Source organism: Macrotis lagotis, chromosome 2, assembly GCF_037893015.1.
Source record: "Macrotis lagotis isolate mMagLag1 chromosome 2, bilby.v1.9.chrom.fasta, whole genome shotgun sequence".
Classification (NCBI taxonomy): Eukaryota; Metazoa; Chordata; class Mammalia; order Peramelemorphia; family Peramelidae; genus Macrotis; species Macrotis lagotis.
In genome coordinates, this window is record NC_133659.1 from 108,439,361 (window position 1) to 108,458,665 (window position 19,305).

Here is a 19,305-nt window from a genome sequence, read left to right on the forward strand (position 1 = left end):
CCTGGGTCTGGTATTACCTACTCTTTATATAACCACAAAAGATTCTCAACCTCCCTGCACCTCAATTTCTTCATCAAAATGAAGGGGTAACGTTCAAAGTCCCTTCCAGCTCTAGAGAGAAGAGTCAGTGATTCTTGACGTAGAAAAAACATCATGGAAACCGTTAAACATTCATCCACATACCATCAATGCAGGTGACAGAAGAATGGGCTGTTGGTAGCACTAATCCTTCTCATGTTATGTGCTACGTCACTCATCCCAAAGGTCTTCACGACCCCACCCCAAACTCTTTAAGATTACAGGCTGTGCCTCCAAATACCTTCTGGCTTGGTAGGGCCCTACCCATCACAGCAAGAAGTCTCAGGCAGGCTCCCAGGACCAAGAACAATAAACATGTTTCTCAAAGTTTGGGTCTTTTGGGTAAGGGTGGGTTCAACAAAACCTTCCCAGCTCTGTCTCCAAGAGCCTCCTATCACTGTCGCAGCCCCTACTACATCCGTCCTCTGCTACTGCTGCTTCTGCAGCAATCCTCCAGGTTCTCTACCTCCTCCCCCCTCCCTCCACCAGCCCCCGCCCGCTCTGCGCAACTGATGCAGCTGGACCAGAGAAGCCCACTCCATTAAGGTGAGGGCTGATAGAACCCCCCAAAGAGGAGCAACGGTAAAGAACGCTGTGAACCCAAAGACAAACACTAAAAAAGCATGAGGGAAAGAAAAGGGATGATGACCTGAGAGGGCCATTCCGTCCAACCCCCACCTCTTAAAAATTTTTTTGTTTTTTTAGTCACCGTACCTTTTTCTTTGGAAAATTTCCCACCCAAATGACTTGAGTTACAGAAGAAAACTGGAAGGTACCACTCTATCTCTGGACAAATGTTCCCAGGAAACCATTGGTGACAAAGACTGAAGACAGGGGCAGAGTAGAGTCTGTCTGTCCTCCCATCCATCCGGTGTTGCTGACTGCGCAACCTTTCAGGGACTGGTTAGCAACACTGTTTATTAATTTCTCCCTCAGTCAGAGCTTTTCTTCTGTGTTTCTGGACCCTGAGGGGATGGGGGGGGGGTTGGAGGGCACACCAGCGGATAAAAGAAGGCACATAACAGTTACATAAGAAATGCGGTGACATGAGCCCTTGGTCAAAGTGCAGATGGTGAATGAGAAGAAGGGTGGCCAGGGAGGACTGAGGAAGACCATTTGGATGGTGTGCTGGGGGGAGGAGAGCTGGTTAAGGGGTCTATTCCTTACCTAAACATCTATGGTAAACTTGAAGGATAGAGATCCCTATAAACATATCTTTGTCAGGTCTTCCCCCCCACAACTCCTGCTTCCCCCAAAATCCAATAGCTGCTGCCCTAGTTTTTCTCTCCCAATTATTTTCCCCTGAGGTGGGACTAGGCAGAAAACTCTTTCTTCTATCAACTCTTCTGGAAAGCCCACCCAAGTGGGCAAGTGCATGAGCAACCATTCTGGTGTCGTCATTCCTTTCATATCTTTCCTCTCCCTGCCCACCCACCCACAGACAGATCTAAGGAAGACAAGTCCTTCAAGCCCAGAGGTTGGCCCCCCACCGGCCCCAGAGGACCCATAGGGCTCTCTCTGGCCATTGATGCAAATCTCTGGTCCCTAGGGAACAGTCTGGAGGCAGCCCCAGGAGTCAGCAGCCGCAGCCCTACCTTGCCCACGCATTTCCAGGGGAGTTGCTGCAACACCAAGGTGCGGCCGGTGACAGCTGGAAACTCCCTCTTTTGAAATCAAGTAAGCCCAGGCAGCTTTTCTTCTGTCTGCCACCCCTCATGCCTAAAATCAATGCTTCTTCCCCCTCCAGAGGAAAAAAAAAAAATTTTAAAAAGTTCGAATAACTGCAAGCTGCTCTTACACCTAGACGGCTAACAAGCCAGCCTTGCCAGTCCCGGAGCATCCCGGGCACTGCTGCCCACACACCCCCTAAAGAGCTGCTAGAGATCAGAATTGTTCAGCGCCCCCCCCTCCACACTCCAACCATTATCACCACCCTACCCCCCTTTATTTCTCCAGTGAAATGGAAATTCAGATTTGATACCCAGCCCTCAGCCAATCCCAAAGAGCTTTTCACCTGCCATCCCCCTTCTCACCAATGGGAGGAAATGTCTGGAGCCTGAGCCCTCCCCGGCCAATGAAGGGCCGGCCCTGCCACTTAGTTAATGATGCAGCAGTACAGGGAAGGCCATCACATGGGAACTGGAGAGATGCCAACATGGAGACACAGAGAATGCAAGGTAAACAAGTTTGCAACGCCAGAAGGATGACATTTAATCTCTAAACGCTGGCTTCCCCCTCTCAGCTCATCCTTAACCCTCTCAGCCGGGCTCGGCAGGCTCAGGGAGTCTCGGTGCCCCGGACCCACGACTGCGTCACCACTCACCACTCTGCTCCCCCAGCTACGCAGTCACAAACCTTGCCCAGCCTCAGTCCTCCCCCCACAGGGCACCCGGGTCCCACCCCACTTTCCAACTCCACCCAAACCCTGATGATCCCCACCATAGCTAAACCTTAAGAAAGGGAGCCCCTAAGGAAGTTGTCCCTTCTCTTCTTTCCTTGACCACCCCCCCAAAATTTCTACATCACAACTCTGTTGATTGACAGATAGAAAGACACCAAACTAGCCTGGGTCATCTGTTCATCCTAAAGGATGGGGTCTCCTTTGGGGCTAAAGGTATATAAAGGTAGGAGCCCAGGGGGGTAGGTCTGTTCCCTTCCTCATGACCCATGTCAGTCTGAACTAACACTAAGGAGAATGAAAATTAAAGTGGGAAAAATTCCCTTTGGGAAAGGGAAATAGTCAAAATCAAGAGAAAAGAGACTCTAGGAGTGAAAGTACCCTCCTCCAGAGAAGAATCGCCCCCAATCCCAGAACATACGTACGTGGGGGAAGAAGGGGGTACGCACCACCGAGTCTTGGAGCCCATCACAACTGCCTATCGCCTCCTGCGCAGTCCCGGCTCTCCATCCAACCTGCCGTATGGTGTCGCAGGACAGAATGTTCCAGAATTTTGTCCCCAGTGAAACCTATCATTGCCCCACAACCTCTGCCCCCCCACAAAAAACCTCCTTCCCCAAAGAGCCACCCATACCACCTTGAATATCATCTTCTCTGCCTGAGTTCCCAGGGGCTGCGATGTCCCCGATACATCTCTGAAAGCTTCGCAAGTGGGTTGGCAGAACCTAGAACCACTGTTGATATTACTTTCTTTCTCTCTCTCTCTCTCTCTCTCTCTCTCTCTCTCTCTCTCTCTCTCTCTCTCTCTTTCTCTCTCTCTGCTGCAGCAGCAGGGCTGTTGCTAACAGACCTATCGTTGAAGTGCTCTCTCTCTCTCTCTCTCTCTCTCTCTCTCTCTCTCTCTCTCTCTCTCTCTCTTTCTCTCTCTCCCTCTCTCTCTCTCTCTGAGCTGTGTGACGCAGATCTAAATTCTCCAGTCTGCTCCCTGTGTTGCAATAGCAGAATTGCAGCTTTCCCCTGGAGAGCCAGGGAGGGGGGGGGCAGTGCCAAGGCTGGTCAAACAAGACAAAAAAAAAAGTTGGGCCTATACTTTGCTTCCTTGGCCACACTTTTTAGGTGGTCCATCGACACTCTACCACCTTGGATGCTTTGAGACCCCAGGAGTCTCAGCAGGCTCACCTACTCCCCTGAGGCCCCTCTCTCTGCAGAGCTTTGCTTAACTGAGTCCCCAGGGCTCAGCCAAATGTCTTATCATATCATCTTTTGGAGTCCTTAAAACTCAAGTAGTTACCACCCTATGACCACCATCACATTAACCATTTCTGCTATGGAGGGGTCACAGGGAATGTCTGGGGCTGGGCTTTTCCCTGAACCCAGGCTCCTCTCTACCTCACTCTAGATTTTTCAGGCTTAGGTTGGGCCTGGCCCCATAAGAAGCGAGAACCTCAAGCCCCACTTGATCATCTGATGTCTGAGATTACCCCCTACCTCCCACCATGGGGGCTTCTGCCAGGGATCCGGGGTGCAGCCTGAGGAATCCAAAATGAAGCAGACTTACCCCTCTGTCCTCCAGGATCAGGTGCCAAGTTCCAGAGGTGTGGACTCTAACTTCAGGGGCCTCTGTCCCCCAGGGAATTCAACTGCTGAGTCATATGTTCCTGAGAAAAGTTCTTCGGAAGGCCTGAGGGGCAGCAAAGCATCAGAACAAGCAGGTTTAAGTTAGAAGTAGGCTTCTGTGGGGTTCTCCTCTGGACCGGAGAGAGCAGCTATGAAAAATGAGCCCACACCAAGGGGCCCTCTCCCCACTCCAGTTCTGCCTGCTGACATGTCCCCAGCCCATCCCCAATAAAAAAAAAAAGAGCACTACATTGATTAATATGCTTAATCAAGTTCATTAACCCCTGGTTGCCAGAATATGCCCCAGCCCAGCCCTGACTAATGCCACCATCTTCTGCCCTCTAGGGATATGACATTAACCCTTTCCGGACTGGCAGCTCAACAGTTGATCTCTCCCTGCCCAGTGCTAATCTGAAGTCATGAGAATATCTCTGTGGACGGATAATCACAGACAAGCTCATTTGGATTCTGTTTAACTGACTACTGTTTTCAGAGACACTGTGAAAAGAGAGAAAGTGGATGGAGTTGGAGACGCAGGGGGACAGGGAGTGCTTCTGGTCTTAGCTGAGTCTTCCTTTCCTGTCACTCTCTGAAAGCCAAAGAAAGGGATCAACCGGCTGCTGCCCCAGACCACCCCATGCCGGACGCTGGCCAGAACCTTCTCCTGCTGATGACTCCAGCCTAAGTGATCATCCTTTGGGGAGGAGGTTGAGAAGCTTAGGAATCTCGCTCGAGCAGAAACAAGGACCACATGGAAATTAATCTCAGCCCCACGGGGTTCCAGAAGAAGCCCAGGTATTCTGTGCCAGGTCCTCAGTGGGAGGAAATGCTCCAAATTAGCACCTTCTGGGCTCCAGGGTAGAGGCAGCCAATAAAGGCATCACCCACTGGTCTGACGACCAGAATGAGCAAGGCCTTGGTGGCGGCCAAACCGGTTCCCCCTGAGTGGTCGCCTGCCCATTTAAATCCCATATGTTTCTGCTTCTTCCTCCATGGAAGAAAAACATGCCGGAGTTCACATCAGGACATTCCTGATTTATCCAAGAGCCCAGGATCAAATAAACAAAAGACTTTTAGCTCTGCCAGAGAGCCTCCTGTTTTAGGAGGGAAAACTAAAAGCAGGGTGGGGAGGGGAGGGGGACATTGGAGAGAGAAAGGTCCATCAAGACTACAGCCATCACCCCCCCCTCACAACCTCAGGGATGCAGCGGTCTTATTGCCATAGTGATGGGTATGTCATAGGTGGGAGGAAGGAACAGGAAAAGACCAAGAAAGAGAAAAAAGACAAATGGTTCACAAGAGACTCGGATGGGGTGGGGGAACAGCGGAGGGGGCTTCCAGACACAGAGGCAAAAAAGAGATGCAAGCAGACAGACCCAGATACCTTTCAGGCTATCAGGAGCACACATGAACATTTACAAATTAGCAAAAAGAAAAAATTATTACAGACGTTGACTCAGGTCCCCAGACTTTATCAAATGAGTTATGACTCGCAAGGTATTATAATAATAGATGGAAGATTTTGTTTTTTGTTTTTTATCCAAATATGCACAGGGAGAGGCAGAGTGATGTGAACTATCCCTCACACCAACCTCTGACAACTATAACGTCTTGTACTTCAACCTGGAAAGGGACTAGTGAAGTGCTTCATTTTACAGATGAGAAACCAGGGACTTAGAGAGTATTTCCATTGGCAAATCACTTAACTTCTCAGCACCAAGCCCCCAACTCTTCTCTAAAGCTCTTTAGTCTTGAAGAAGTTGCTGCTCTGCTCAGGATGGTTTCATTTCTGTCTTTCTATCCAGAGTGTCGGTGCTTAATGAATACTCATTGCTTGTTTGAGGGGTGGGAGTTTCCACACTAGAAGTGACTTAGACCAAGGAAATCACAGGTTCCAACCAAAAATAGATCACAATCACATACGGTGCTTTTCCCATGCCCTCTCAGCTTTCCCTGGCAATTTTTGGTAAGATAAAAATGCTCATGTCATGTATTGCTTCCCAAATTTGGGTTTCTCTTCCATTAATCTCACTTTTTTGCTTGGAGTTGACATCAGAGGAGGGGGGGGAAAAACAACAAATGGGATGACCAGGAAACAGAAATGAATTTGGTTCCAAAAACATAGGAGGATGTTTACTTAACAAGCACACTCAAGCCCACAAGGAAGCAGTTTTACAGGGTGCTGTGTACACTATTTGATTTCGGGGGGGGGGGGGGGGGCGATAACCACAGTGTGAAGGGGAAGGTACTTGGCTCCTTCGATTCGTCCTAGGAGGGCTGGTAAGACCCGGGTCAGGCTAACTTGAAAAGGCTGGGCTTGAGCTCAAGTTGATGAGGTCACTGGCTCCTCTCGGCTTCTCTGCATCGAGAGGCCCGGGGAACTAAACAAACTTTTCAGACATTGCAAGCACTCAATGGCCTCTGACTGATCTGGGTCAAAACTTGGAAGTGCCAAAGACAAGGGATATTTTTAAGGGTATTAGCTGAACTTTTACCCACCCCCACTCTAGGTTTGGATTGCAGGCTGCAACTCCAGCTACAGTAGCCATCAAGTTTAGAAAAACAAAGTTATCAAAACTTCAGGACCTTCTTATTTAAGAATCTTTAAATAGTGGGTGAGGTTGTTTCCCCAAAGCTAATGAAGCGGTAGAGAATATGGACAAAATGTTTAGCAATGGTGGCTGGCAAACCAGTGCGGCTGAAGGAGTGGGAAGTCTTGACTGGGGAGGCATCAGGCTCAGGAGGAAGAGGATTTAACTGTGCTGTCAGAGAGTTGGAGTCTGGAGAAGTCTGGACACTGTCTCAGTCATATTTTTAGGGAACTGAAGAAAATGCTAAATTTCAATTAGTGAAAGTCAAAATTTAAGTTTTTACTAAGCAAATTCCTAGACCCTGCTTGAAATCAACCCAAGAACCCCTTGGAGGGTAGGTTAAGAATCACTGCTCTTTACTTTCTATGGGAAGGACTGAGGCCATGGAGATCTTGGCTGATGAACAACTATGGTTCACAAGCTCATAGATTTGGAGATAGAAGGGATCATTATGTGATCATCCAATCCCCTTATTTTTACAGATGAAGAAATGGGTTCAAAGAGAATAAAAATGGCTTGCCCAGAGTCACTGTTAGCTGAGTATATAAAAATATAGTTCAAGTCAACATTCCATCCATTAAAGCAGTAGATCCCATTACCTCAATGCCTAATCATTTCTCAACACCTTGAAAATGAGATCAAATAAGGCAGCCTACATGAAATACATTGCAAACCTTAAATCACCATATAAACCACTGTATATATTTATTATGACAGCCAGGTGTTTCAGTGAATAGAGCACCAGTCCTGAATTCAAATTTGACTTTAGACACTTAATAGCTATGTGATCCTGGCAAGTTACTTAATCTTACTATTTGTCTCAATTTTCTCATCTATAAAATTAGCTGTTGAAAAAACCACTCCAGTATCTTTGCCAAGAAAATTCTATGGATAGCATTAGCCCGCAACAGTCCATGAAGTCATAAAAAAGAAAGAGTTGGACATGTCTGAATATCAACAATTTTTTATCATTATTATTGTTGCTGTTGTTATCACCTAAACTAGCCTGGTATTTGCAGAAGATACATGGGGATGTGTCAGACATGCTCCCTGGTTAGTCAACAAGAAACTTAGATTTTTAGCTGGCAGATAAGACATTGACTTTGATACTTTGACAGGGCTATGATTTAATTCATATGGATGTTCCAACATGAGCCCTCTAAAATATAGGCATCTTCCCAATTTACAAACAAGTAATCCAAAAATTCTTTACGGAAGAAGCTGTTTGGAATTTAGGACATATTTTCCAAAAGAAACAATGTTACAAACGAAGACTAAGTCCCTGGCAAGGCCCCAAAAGCACATTTAACCTGTAGCTTGGCTAAAGCAACAGTACATGTCAACTGATAAAATACCAAAGAAAAAGTTTGTGATTAAATAAAGGAGAAAAAAATCAAACTACTAAAAATCTATCTATCAAATAGGTTAAAAGAAAATGTAAACGTTATTTCCCAAGAGATTAGCAAAAGATACAAGCAAAAAAATTTCAAAATAAGTACAAACTTAATGACAAGCAGTGGAAAATTACTTCAAAAATAATAATACAAATTAAAACAACTCTGAGTTTTCATCTCTCACACAGAAAAACTGGAAAGCTGACAAAAGACAGAAATAGGCAATGTGGTAGGGAATATGGGAAGCTAGATTCACTTAACTAAAAAACTGTAGGGTTGTGGCTTGCTCCAATTATTCTGGAGTACAATTTGGAATTATGCTAAACAAGTGACTAAACTAAAATACCCTTTGACCTAGTGTTCTGAGTGTTTGACATATATATATAGAAGGGCAAAGACAGTTCCCATATATGTCAAAATATTAACAGTTTTTGCGAAAGCAAAAATCCAAAACCTAAAATTAGGAATAAAGTGAGTACTCATTAATTTAAGAATGGCTGAGACATTGGAGCATATGAATGATATTTCACCATATAACAAATGATGAATATAAGAAATTCAAAAGAAAAGTGAGTAAGTTTTGTATTAACTAATATGGACTGAGGTAAGCAGAACTAGAAAAACAACATAAACAATGACTTTAATAATGTAAACAAAAGATTTCAATAAAACAAAGCCAAACTGTGTAACTTTAAAGATAGTCATGGACCTAAATAAGACATGAAAAATGAGCCTCCCATCTTGCATTTCAGATGGGGGACTATTTGCATTAGAATACCCCATACATTGTCAAACAGGTTGCTGTGTTTGTTTTGCTCAGCTTTTTCTTTGTCACCCTTTGGGAGGGATCATTGAGGAGAGGAACATATTTAGAAATTATACAGTAACACAAATAGCTAGTATTTATAATGTGCTTTAAACACTCTGAAGAGTGTTTTGAATAGGCTGTCTCAATTTTTTTTTAAAGAGGATGATCAATATACAATAGACCAAATCTTTTATGTAGATTCTCAAGATTTGTAAGCACTTCCATGACTTACAGGTCAATGCTAATGGTTTTTGTCATATCAAATTTCTTTTAAAAAATGTAACCCTTTTCTTCTTCTACATGTAGGCACTGGCAAAGATGACAGAAGATGGGAATGGGGGGGGAGAAAGTTGTAGGGAAAAAAGGTACACTAATTCATTATTGGTGGATTTGTAAATTGCTATAACCATACTGTAAAGCAATCTGGAATTATGATAATAAAATAACTAAAATATCCAATCCCTCTGACCCAGAGTTCCTACCCCAAGGATGCCAATAACAATAACAAAAAAAAAGATTCCACATACACCAAAATATTTATAGCAGCTCTTTATATGGTAGCAAAGAACCAGAAACAAAACCAATGCTCATTGATTGGAGAATGACTAAACAAATTGTGGCATATGAATGTAATAGAATATTACTGTGCTGTAAGAAATAACAATCAGAGAAGGGTGGAAAGACTTAAATGAACTGATGTAAAATAAAATAAGCAGAGTCGGATAAATGATATAAAAATGGTTAGAAGAACATAATTGGAAAGAACAACAACAAAATCTGAATACTGAAAAAAAAAGCCCAAAAGACTAAACCTGGCCCCACCCTTCTCTGTTCCTTTGCAGAGATGGGAATTCCTGGGTGTGGAACATTATATTTGAAGTCAGATTTTTATTTGACATGTTGATTGGTCGTTGATTGGTTGACTGGCTAAGTGCCTCCCCCTCCCTCTTCCTTTCCTTTCTCCCTTTTTTATTTATTGATTATACAGTTTGGTTCTCTGAAGGGGAAGCAATACAGACAGTAATGTAGATAATGTAAAAAAAAAGTCCGTTTTAAAGGGAGTGAGAGTGGGAATTGGGACAACTAGGGGGTCTAACTTTGCTAAAAAGCAACAGATTTGGTATAGGAATCCTCAGAATCTGTTAAGATACAGCTATGATGTCCTGAGGAAGACTTTCCTATTATTCTCCAGAATACCGCCATCCTCTCAGTCACTCAAGTTCAAAAATCTCTATGCCCTCTTCAACTCCTCACTCTCACTCACTTAGAATAGCCATTCAGTTGCCAAATCTTGATGTTTTGACCTTCACAACGTATCCCCATTTATCCCATTCTCTCCGTCCACATAACCACAACACTTGTGGAAGTCCTCATTACTTCTTAACTGGTTTCCATCTCTGTCCATCTGCCACTCAGTTGCCAGTTACTTCCCTAAAACTTGGGTCTGACCATATCTTCACCCTATAAACTTCTGTGACTCCCTATTACATTCAGGACCAAATATAAAATCCTCCTCTAATTAATATTTTAAGTTCTTCATAACGTGGAACTTTCCTCTTTGTCCAGATTTCTTACACTTTATTCCCTACACATGATACCATCCCCATCTCAGGGTCTTGATAATGGCTGTCTTCCATGTCTCAGCGCCTCCATTTTCCTGGCTTACCTGGCTTCCTAGAGGTCTCAGTCCAGAGCCATCTTCCACAGGAGGCTTTTTGCTTTGAGATAACCTTTAAACTACTACTCTATTGTAACCATCTCGTTATTCTTAAATTATTACATATTTTCTCTCCTCCCTAAAATGTGAGCTCTATGAGGACAGGTGCTGTTTGTGCATCTCACCAGAGTTGGCACGATGCCCAGGGAGCACTTAATTAATGCCTGTTGACTGACTAGAGAGCTTTCACTGTGCCCAAGTGTTCTCCAGATCCTCTGATTCATCTCCTTAAGACGTCAAAGGATTTGTAATAGGGCATTTGACTGGAAATCTGATGGAAAAAGAGAAAAAATTTTTGTTGGCAAAAACTGGTAGAGATGGGAGAGGTGGGGAGTCAAAGATTGCCCAAGGGAGCATTAATTGATCTGTGAGTGACGAAAGACAAAGGAGACAGACAATACTTTAATTGCCTATTATGCTAAGAGCTAGGTACTCAAAGAAAGGTAGAAGACAGTCCCTGCTCCTGAAGACCTCACACAGTAAAGTAGGAGAATACGTCCACAAAAATTGATGTACAAATAAAATAATACATCCATAATTTCCTTGAGAATGAAGAACAGAGAAGGAGCAGTTGGATTTGGCCCAGGTAGGTCTCCAAGGTTCACCACAAGTTTATACCAGTAGTCCAACAGAGTCTGGTTGTTGTCTATTGAGGGTAGGAGGTTGGAATAAAGGGAAGAGAGGAGGGAAAGCAATAAACAACTTGTCATTTCTAAGTATGGAAGTGTTCAGTAAAGTGTCTGAAACTTAAGGGATGCTTGTTAAGATGTGGTGTGGATGTAAAGTATTAAAAACTTCACGGAGGAAAAATAATTTGATCTGAACCTCTGTGAATGGAGGGGCAGGAGGGAGCACTAGACAGGGCAGAAGAGAATGCCATTCCAGGGCAGAATGAGCAATGAGTTTTGGAAGTATAAATGAGCAAGGGATATGTAACTGAAAGACTAAATGAAAGAGTGGATCATGTTGGGAAGAGAGTGATAAATAATTTGGCAGAGGTAAAGCAAGATCAGAATGTGATTCCTGTTCACCATACTGGACATTAAGGAAGGGATGTAGTCCTTGTCCTTTATAGAAGGTGATTTCACCCAATGTGCTAGGGGTCATCTTCATATCATCTTATCTATGGGTTATCTCCTCTCTATTTCTGTTAACAACCTTTATACCTCTTCACTTTCATAATTGCTTGATTAGAACAAGCTGTAGGGGCGGCTAGGTGGTGCAGTGGATAAAGCACAGGCCCTGGAGTCAGGAGTACCTGGGTTCAAATCCGGTCTCAGACACTTAATAATTACCTAGCCATGTGGCCTTGGGCAAGCCATTAACTCCATTTGCCTTGCAAAAACCTAAAAAAAAATGAACAAGCAGTAGTAGACTATTCACTTGCACTATATAAACACTTCTCCTTTGTGACCTTTGGAAGATCCTCAGTTCTAGTCTTTTTAAGACTATAATGTTTATGACTTAAAGCCATACAAAATCCCCACAAGATTAGAGGTTTATAAAAGAATGGATTTTCAGAGAAACCTGAGAAAATTCCTATGAACTGATGCAGAGTGAAGTAACCAGAACCAGGAGAAATATGACAAAAACATCACACTGTAAAGATAAATAACTAATTACTGTAATGACAATCATGATTCTGAGGAATTAAATGTACTTCTGCAGAAGGAAGCATATTTTTTAACATGGTCAATATAAGGCATTTGCTTTGCTTGAATATGCATATCTGTCACAAAAGTTTTTTTTTTACATTTTTCCTTTTTTTAAAAAATGGGGGTGGTAAAATAAATGCTCTTTAATTGAAAATAAATACACAAAGATGGGTCTTTGTTTCAAGGTGAAGCTTAAGGGTCATTAAAAGAACAGTTTCTCAAGGCAATTCAGTCCACTTTCCTCTGGTTTAACTCTGGGCTCAGCTTATTGGCTATCTGTAGCTTCTAATATATGTCTCCTGATGGAATAACTCTATGAATTGTACATTTGATTATACAGCTGGAACAGCAGTTCTCTAATTTTTTTAGTTTCAGGATTCCTTCATACTCTTAAAAATTATTGAGCTTTTATTGTATGTGGTGTATATTTACTATATTCAAAATTAAATCAACTTAGTATATAAAAGGGTCTCAAGGACCCCCCCCCCTCCCCCCGGCCAAGATCCACAGACTACACTTCGAGAATTGATAGGACAACTGACACTACTTCATCTACCTTCTTTTAACCCTATCTGGACAGATTAGACCAAGTTCTTTGATTCAACCAAATTCATCTGGAAGACTTCATCATATATAGGGAATCTCCCTTCAATCTGAAGTCTTTGCTAGTAATGGTGGTGATAGTGGTGAAAATTTTTAGGGAATATATATAACTGTATGTTTCATGCCCAATTGATAATAAAAATCAAAGGTTTGAACAAAATCATCTTAGTTGTTCCTTCTTCTAAAGTCTGGTATAATTCTGACAAATGCACTTGTAGGAAGGATACCCTTTTAGATTGTATTTTGTTCTAGTTATTCAAAAGCTTTTTAAAATTGTCATCAAACAATAAGCACCAAGGGATTTTGTATTCTTTTATTTTAATTCTTTATACCTTTCAATCAATGGTATGATTGCAAAGCTGCAGTATACTATAGGATGTTTGCAAAAGCCTATTTCCTTTTCATACCTTCAAACAAGGATATACTTTATATATATATATATTTTTTCCATTAAATTATATTGATGGGAAACCAGGCATAGAGAACAGTAGTCATTGATGTCTTCTTCTGGGTTTGTTAGTTTGTTTGTAATAATGAACTATTCTATACCTTTGGAACCACTCAGGTTCAAAATCTCATTGTTATCCTCAACTCTTCACTTCCATTAACCTCATATATCCAATCTGTTATCAAGTCATATTATTTTGACGTATACAAAATCCTCATATAGGTCCTTTTCTATCCATGCAGATGAGGATGAGATCCTCATCATCTCTTGCTTAGACTGCTGCAATTGCCTTCTGGCTGACTTCTGTGATTCAAGTCTCTCCCAGTTGATAACGTACCTTTTGCTTAGTCAAATCAACAAGTATTTGTTAAACTTATATTATCTTCCAGGCACTATGCTACATCCCAGAGATACAAAGAAAGGTGAAAATGGATCCAACCCTCCAGAAACTCACCACCTAATAAAGGAGACAGCAAGCAAACCTATATCAAACAGGAACTACACAGGATTCCTTAGGAGGCACTAGCATCAAAAGCATAGGTATGATTCAATAAATTTCACCAGCTTCATGTTACTGCCAAGATCAATTTTAAACAGTTTGACTTTGAAATGGGATCCTTTCCTACCCTTTCACTCCTTATTTCCCTTTACATACACAATGATCCAACCATGTTGGCCTCCTTTTTTTGCCCATGAGAAGCCTTCTCTCAATTTCTTGTCTTTCACTGACTGTTCCCTGAGTCTATAATGCTCTCGGCTCCTCCCCTCTTCTCTTGGCTTCCTAAGAGACCCAGCTCAAATTCTGCCATGTTTTTGCCTTTCTTTGCATCTCCAATGAGCCTGGCACATTCTAAGTGCTTGTCTTCTATATTGACTTCTATACTGACTGACTGACTGATGCTAAGGGCAGCAGTCTATCTTTTATGCCCCAAAACATGCTGATAGACCAAAAAAATGAGTAGCATTCATGAAGGCAGTGTTCCAGAAGACAATAATATTACAATCGACAACATTGACAATAATATCTAACTAATATTTATATAGTTTTTAAAGTTTGCAAAGTTACCTCTGTCATCTCTTTTGATCCTCACAATATCCTGGGAAACAGGTGTTATCTCCATTTTACAGATGAGGAAATTGGATTTGAGAGATATGACTTGACTTGCTCAGGCCCATAAAACTATTAAGTTTCTGAATCAGGTTTTGAACTTAGGTCTTTCTGACTCATTGTCCAGTGTTCTCATTCTCTACGCCACCTCACTGCTGAAAAAGGAATACTAATAACTGAATCAACTAAAATAAGATCGACTTTGGTGAAAGACTTGATCCTTGAAGATCTAGGCCTGAGATGCATAACTTGTCTGTTTTTTGGAAGCTCCAACTCACGTACACGTAGGTGTTATGTTTTCTCATCATCAAAGGATCAAGAAGACAAAGGGATAATTGTGACTTAGCACAAGTCTCTGAGCTAAAAGAGGATCACAGGGAGAACACATGCTCCAAGGATGAATTGTGGCCCTAGGAGCCAAGTGAAAAATGGAGAGATGAGCACTGAAGACAGCCTGGGCTTGGCAAAGAAAGACCCTAAGCACGACAGACTGCACAACTAAGGCAGCATAGTTAGGCAGCAAACAGCAAGAGGCCAGCAAGTCCAGCACACACACACACACACACACACACGTGTGCGTTTGTGCACACGCCATGCATCTTAACATCGGGGTAGGGAGGCAAGGTTGTCATACCCAGGGTGGGCAAACACTGGCCTTCTCAGCATGGAAGGGGAAGTAAATACCACTGGCTGGATCATCTTTCAGGGCAAAGCACAAGGAACCCAGGCACATGTGGACACAAGGAGCTATAGGTTGGGATGAGTCCCTGAGAAAGTCAGTAAAGAAGTGCAGAAAAGAAAAAATCAAGGAAGGGGGAGTGACTTCACAGTAAATTAATTTAAAAATGGTACATCAATACAGAACAATTGTATATAAATATTATAAATTTATGTCTATATATGTGTACATATATATTTGTGTCTTAATGGTAGCTATCTCTAGGACTAGGGGAGGAAGTGAGAGGGAAGCAAAAAAATGTGCACGATAATTTTGTTGTAAATTTGGAAGGAATAGCAAGTTGTGCATAGTAGATTTATAATTTGTACTATGTTATTAAAATGTTTCATTTCACAAATTAAAAATTAAATAAAAAAGAGAAATTCTAAAAAATTGTATATCAAACTTAAAGATGATAGTAAAGATGTCAGAATAACACAAATCAGACAGAAGAGTGCATATGGTGAGAGTCATTTTCTTTTAAACCCACTGACTCAAAATGTCAGAGTTAGAATGGTCTTCTAAGGGAACTCATCCTCATAGTCATTGCTGTTCTCTCATTTTCAGTCTCTCCTAATCTTCTGGCTCCTTCTCAGATGTCAATGAATTTGCTCAAACCTCCCCACTATCCTGAGATTCTCATTTCTCAAGTTATTGTGCTACAATTCTTTTTTCTTTTAGAAACAAACTACCAGGATAATTCATCAAGATCTAATCTTTACTACCACCCCCTAAAGAGTAAAAAAGAAAAAAATGAAAAGAATGGGAAAAAAATACAAACTTTTTCTTCTTCAGGCACTCTATAATCCAGGCAAACTGAACTAACTCCTTGCTGTCACTTACAAAAGGACATTCTGTCTCCAGTCTCTATCTCCATACATACTGTTCTTTCCAAGTCTAGAATATATTCCCTCTTCACCTCTGGCCTCTTACTTAGATAGTGACTAAATCCACAGGAGTTGTTGAAATTGTCACAAGAGTATAAAGAGAGAAGACACAGGCCACGTTTAGTAGAGGAGCATGAAGACGATACAGAAAAAGAAACTGAGAAAGATGGGTCCTCTTGGAAAAGCAGGAGAGAACAATGTCATAGATAGAAGAAAGAGAAAGAGAAGAGAGGGTGATCCTTAGGATCTTCAAAGCTCAGATCATCTACCAGCTCTTTCATGAGGCCTTTCTCAGTGTCTCCAGCCTCTACTGCCTTCCCTTGATGATTATGTCTTGCTTTTTAACTTTGCATACAATCTATATCATGAGAGAGTTTGGTATAAAGGATGGAGAACTGGCAACTGGCTTCCTAATCAAGAAGTCCTGGGTTCAAGTTCTATTTCTGCCATATACTGGCTGATTCCTATAAATTATTTAGCTTCTTAGTTCCTTAGGTTAGAGGTATCAAACACCCAGCTCCAGAGTACAGCCTGAACCAGATTAAAATAGAATTTGGAAATTTTAGCAAACTTAAAAAAACCCAAAACAATAAAACATAGATGACATTATAAACTAAAGAGATCAGCAGGTATCCTTATGTACTGGTTAGTGGCCTCTGTTTTCTATTTAAGTTTGACACTGCTGCCTTAGGCAACTCTCTAAGGCCCTAAATAGCAGAGAAGGGACTGATCTGTACTGCTAAAGGAATTTCCCCACCTGGAGCTCCTTACATCAATGAACTCACAAGTCTTTTACAAAAACAACACCACCACATTTTATCTACTTCGATATGTACATGTTGTCCCTTGAAAAGATGCAAGTTCCTTGAGAACACGAACTGTTCTTTTTTTGTCTTCTTAACCCTGGAACCTGGGACATACCATCTTTAACAAATGATTACTGAGAGATTAGTTTTCCACCTCATTACTCAATTCAAAGGGTTCTCTGCAAGATCACCAATGATCTCCTACTTGCTAAAGTCAATTATCTTTTCTCAGTCCTCATTTCTTGATTTTTCTGCTACTTCTGGCAATGCCAATCACCCTCTCTTCTCTTTCTCTTTCTTCTATCTATGACATTGTTCTCTCCTGCTTTTCCAAGAGGCCCCATCTTTCTCAGTTTCTTTTTCTGTATCGTCTTCATCCTCCTCTACTAAACGTGGCCTATGTCTTCTCTATACTCTTGTGGCAATTTCAACAACTCCTGTGGATTCAATCACTATCTTTTTACAGACTTTCAAATCTATGTATCCAGACCTATTATCTCTCCAAAACTCTTGATATTGCCCCTAGAATGTCCCAACAGGTGAAATAATTGAGATGTGCCAACTAGTCTACCCTAGAGAAACTTCTGTTCACAAAGGAAGAGAGGGCAGGTTATCCTAATGAGGTGTCCTACTGGAGAGGGGGGAGAAGTACCAAATCTAGACACAAAAGTGCTGGTCATGACTTAATCTCAAACTCAGTATATGCAAAATAGAATTCATTATCTACTACTCTAAATATACTCACCCTACAAATATATCTATATTTCTATTGAAGGCTCTACTATCCTTCCCTTCAACTAGGTTCACAACCTTGGAAACATTAACTCATCTCCCTCCCCAAATATTTTATTATCAGCTCTCTTGTCTATCCAATCCTACTTCCATAAGAGTTCTTGTATTGTTCTTTTTTCTAATCACAAAGTCAGTATCATAGTTTCAGCCATAATGACATTTCATCCAAAGCTATAACACTAACTACCTCAGTTGTAGTTACTCATCATTCTAAAGGCTGTCAAATTATCCTCCTAAGGCATAAGTCTGACCACGTCACTTCCCTGCTCAGAAATCTTACTGGTTCCCTACTGCTTTAAGGATAAAATACAAACTCTCCAGGCTGGTATTTAATGCCTTCCACCATCTGTCTCTGACCTTTTTTTTTTTGGTTTTAGTTAAGGTTATTCTATGTTCCTACTTGGTATTCCCCAGAACTCAACTTATCATCTCCCACATCCATGCTTTTGAATGTTTGGAGTATGCTCATTTCTCCCTTATCTTCTACACAGAATCCCTAGCTCTCTTCAAGACTCAATAAGGGTACCATTTTCTAGCTTTTCCTTATTTCTCCAATTGCTAGACTCACTCCTTAAATTATTTTATGTTCATCTGTGTAAATGTTGCATCTTCTCAACTTCTGCATCTTTGAAGGCAGGGATATTGCTTTTTGTTTTTGTGTTCTTGTGTGGTGCTATGTATTTAATAATATATATATATATATTATATATAATATATGTGCCACACATGTCAAATGCTATACAATTATTATCTCATTTGAACAGTAGAAACATAATAAACATCTGTTGAAGTGAAATATAATAATTACCTGGAGTTGAATGAGAAGCAAGTGGATGCAGCTGAACTTCAAAATCAAGAATGCGAGCGTCAAATGAATTGCCCAAGGTGTCATAAGCAGTAAATGTCTGAGGTGAATTCAAAGTCAGTTCTTTATAACTACATGACTTCTCAAGAAGCTTGAGGCTCTAAATCTGTGATCCTATTATCCAGCCCAGTAGTATCAAACTCAAATAGAAAGGGATTGTTCCCTGTAAGGTACATACTGACTTAGAAAACCACAAATTAACACAGTTATATTTTTTAATTTTATATTATTAAATATTTCCTAATTACCATTTCTTATGATTCAGGCTGGGGCTGTGAATTTGAGTCTGACATCTCTCATCTAGTCTACTACCTTCTCCTTTACTGGATGGGGAAATTGAAGTCCAGAGACAGTGAAATATCAAGGACATCCTGAGGAGAACCAGGATAGCAGAGGCCCCTGAGATGATGCCTCATGAAGACAAGCTGAAGGAGGTAAAGGTGAGTCTGGAGAAGGGAAGACCTGAGGGAGGAAAACTGGCTAGCCAAGTATGTGACTAGTGTCATGTGGAGGAGGCCTGGCCTTGAAGGGCAGAACTAAGAACAAGTAGAAGGTAGAGATGACCAGACTGAAGATTTGATATAAAGAAAACAATACTTCCCTCCCATCAGAGTTGTCTGAAAGTGATCTGGACAGCCCCAGGAAAATATAGGTTCCTAGTAAACTTCAAGGGAAGATTGGCTCACTTATCATGATAGTTGAAAAGGGGATTCTTGGTCAGGTCTGGGTTGGATTAAATAGCCTCTGAGGTCCCTTTGAAAGCTGACAATCGATGATGCTATGTAACTTGTCCAAGGTCACCCAGTGAACTGAGCAAGGA

General features: G+C 41.6%; 1 long non-coding RNA gene across 1 annotated transcript; it reads left to right on the top strand.

Annotated features, from left to right (window-relative positions):
- Positions 1-2,196: 2,196 nt before the first annotated feature.
- On the top strand, positions 2,197-18,963 carry LOC141513076 (uncharacterized). Its single transcript, XR_012475696.1, has 4 exons — positions 2,197-2,255; positions 4,439-4,888; positions 13,699-13,849; positions 18,751-18,963. It is a non-coding gene; the product is annotated as an uncharacterized LOC141513076 (long non-coding RNA).
- The last annotated feature ends 342 nt before the right edge of the window (positions 18,964-19,305 follow it).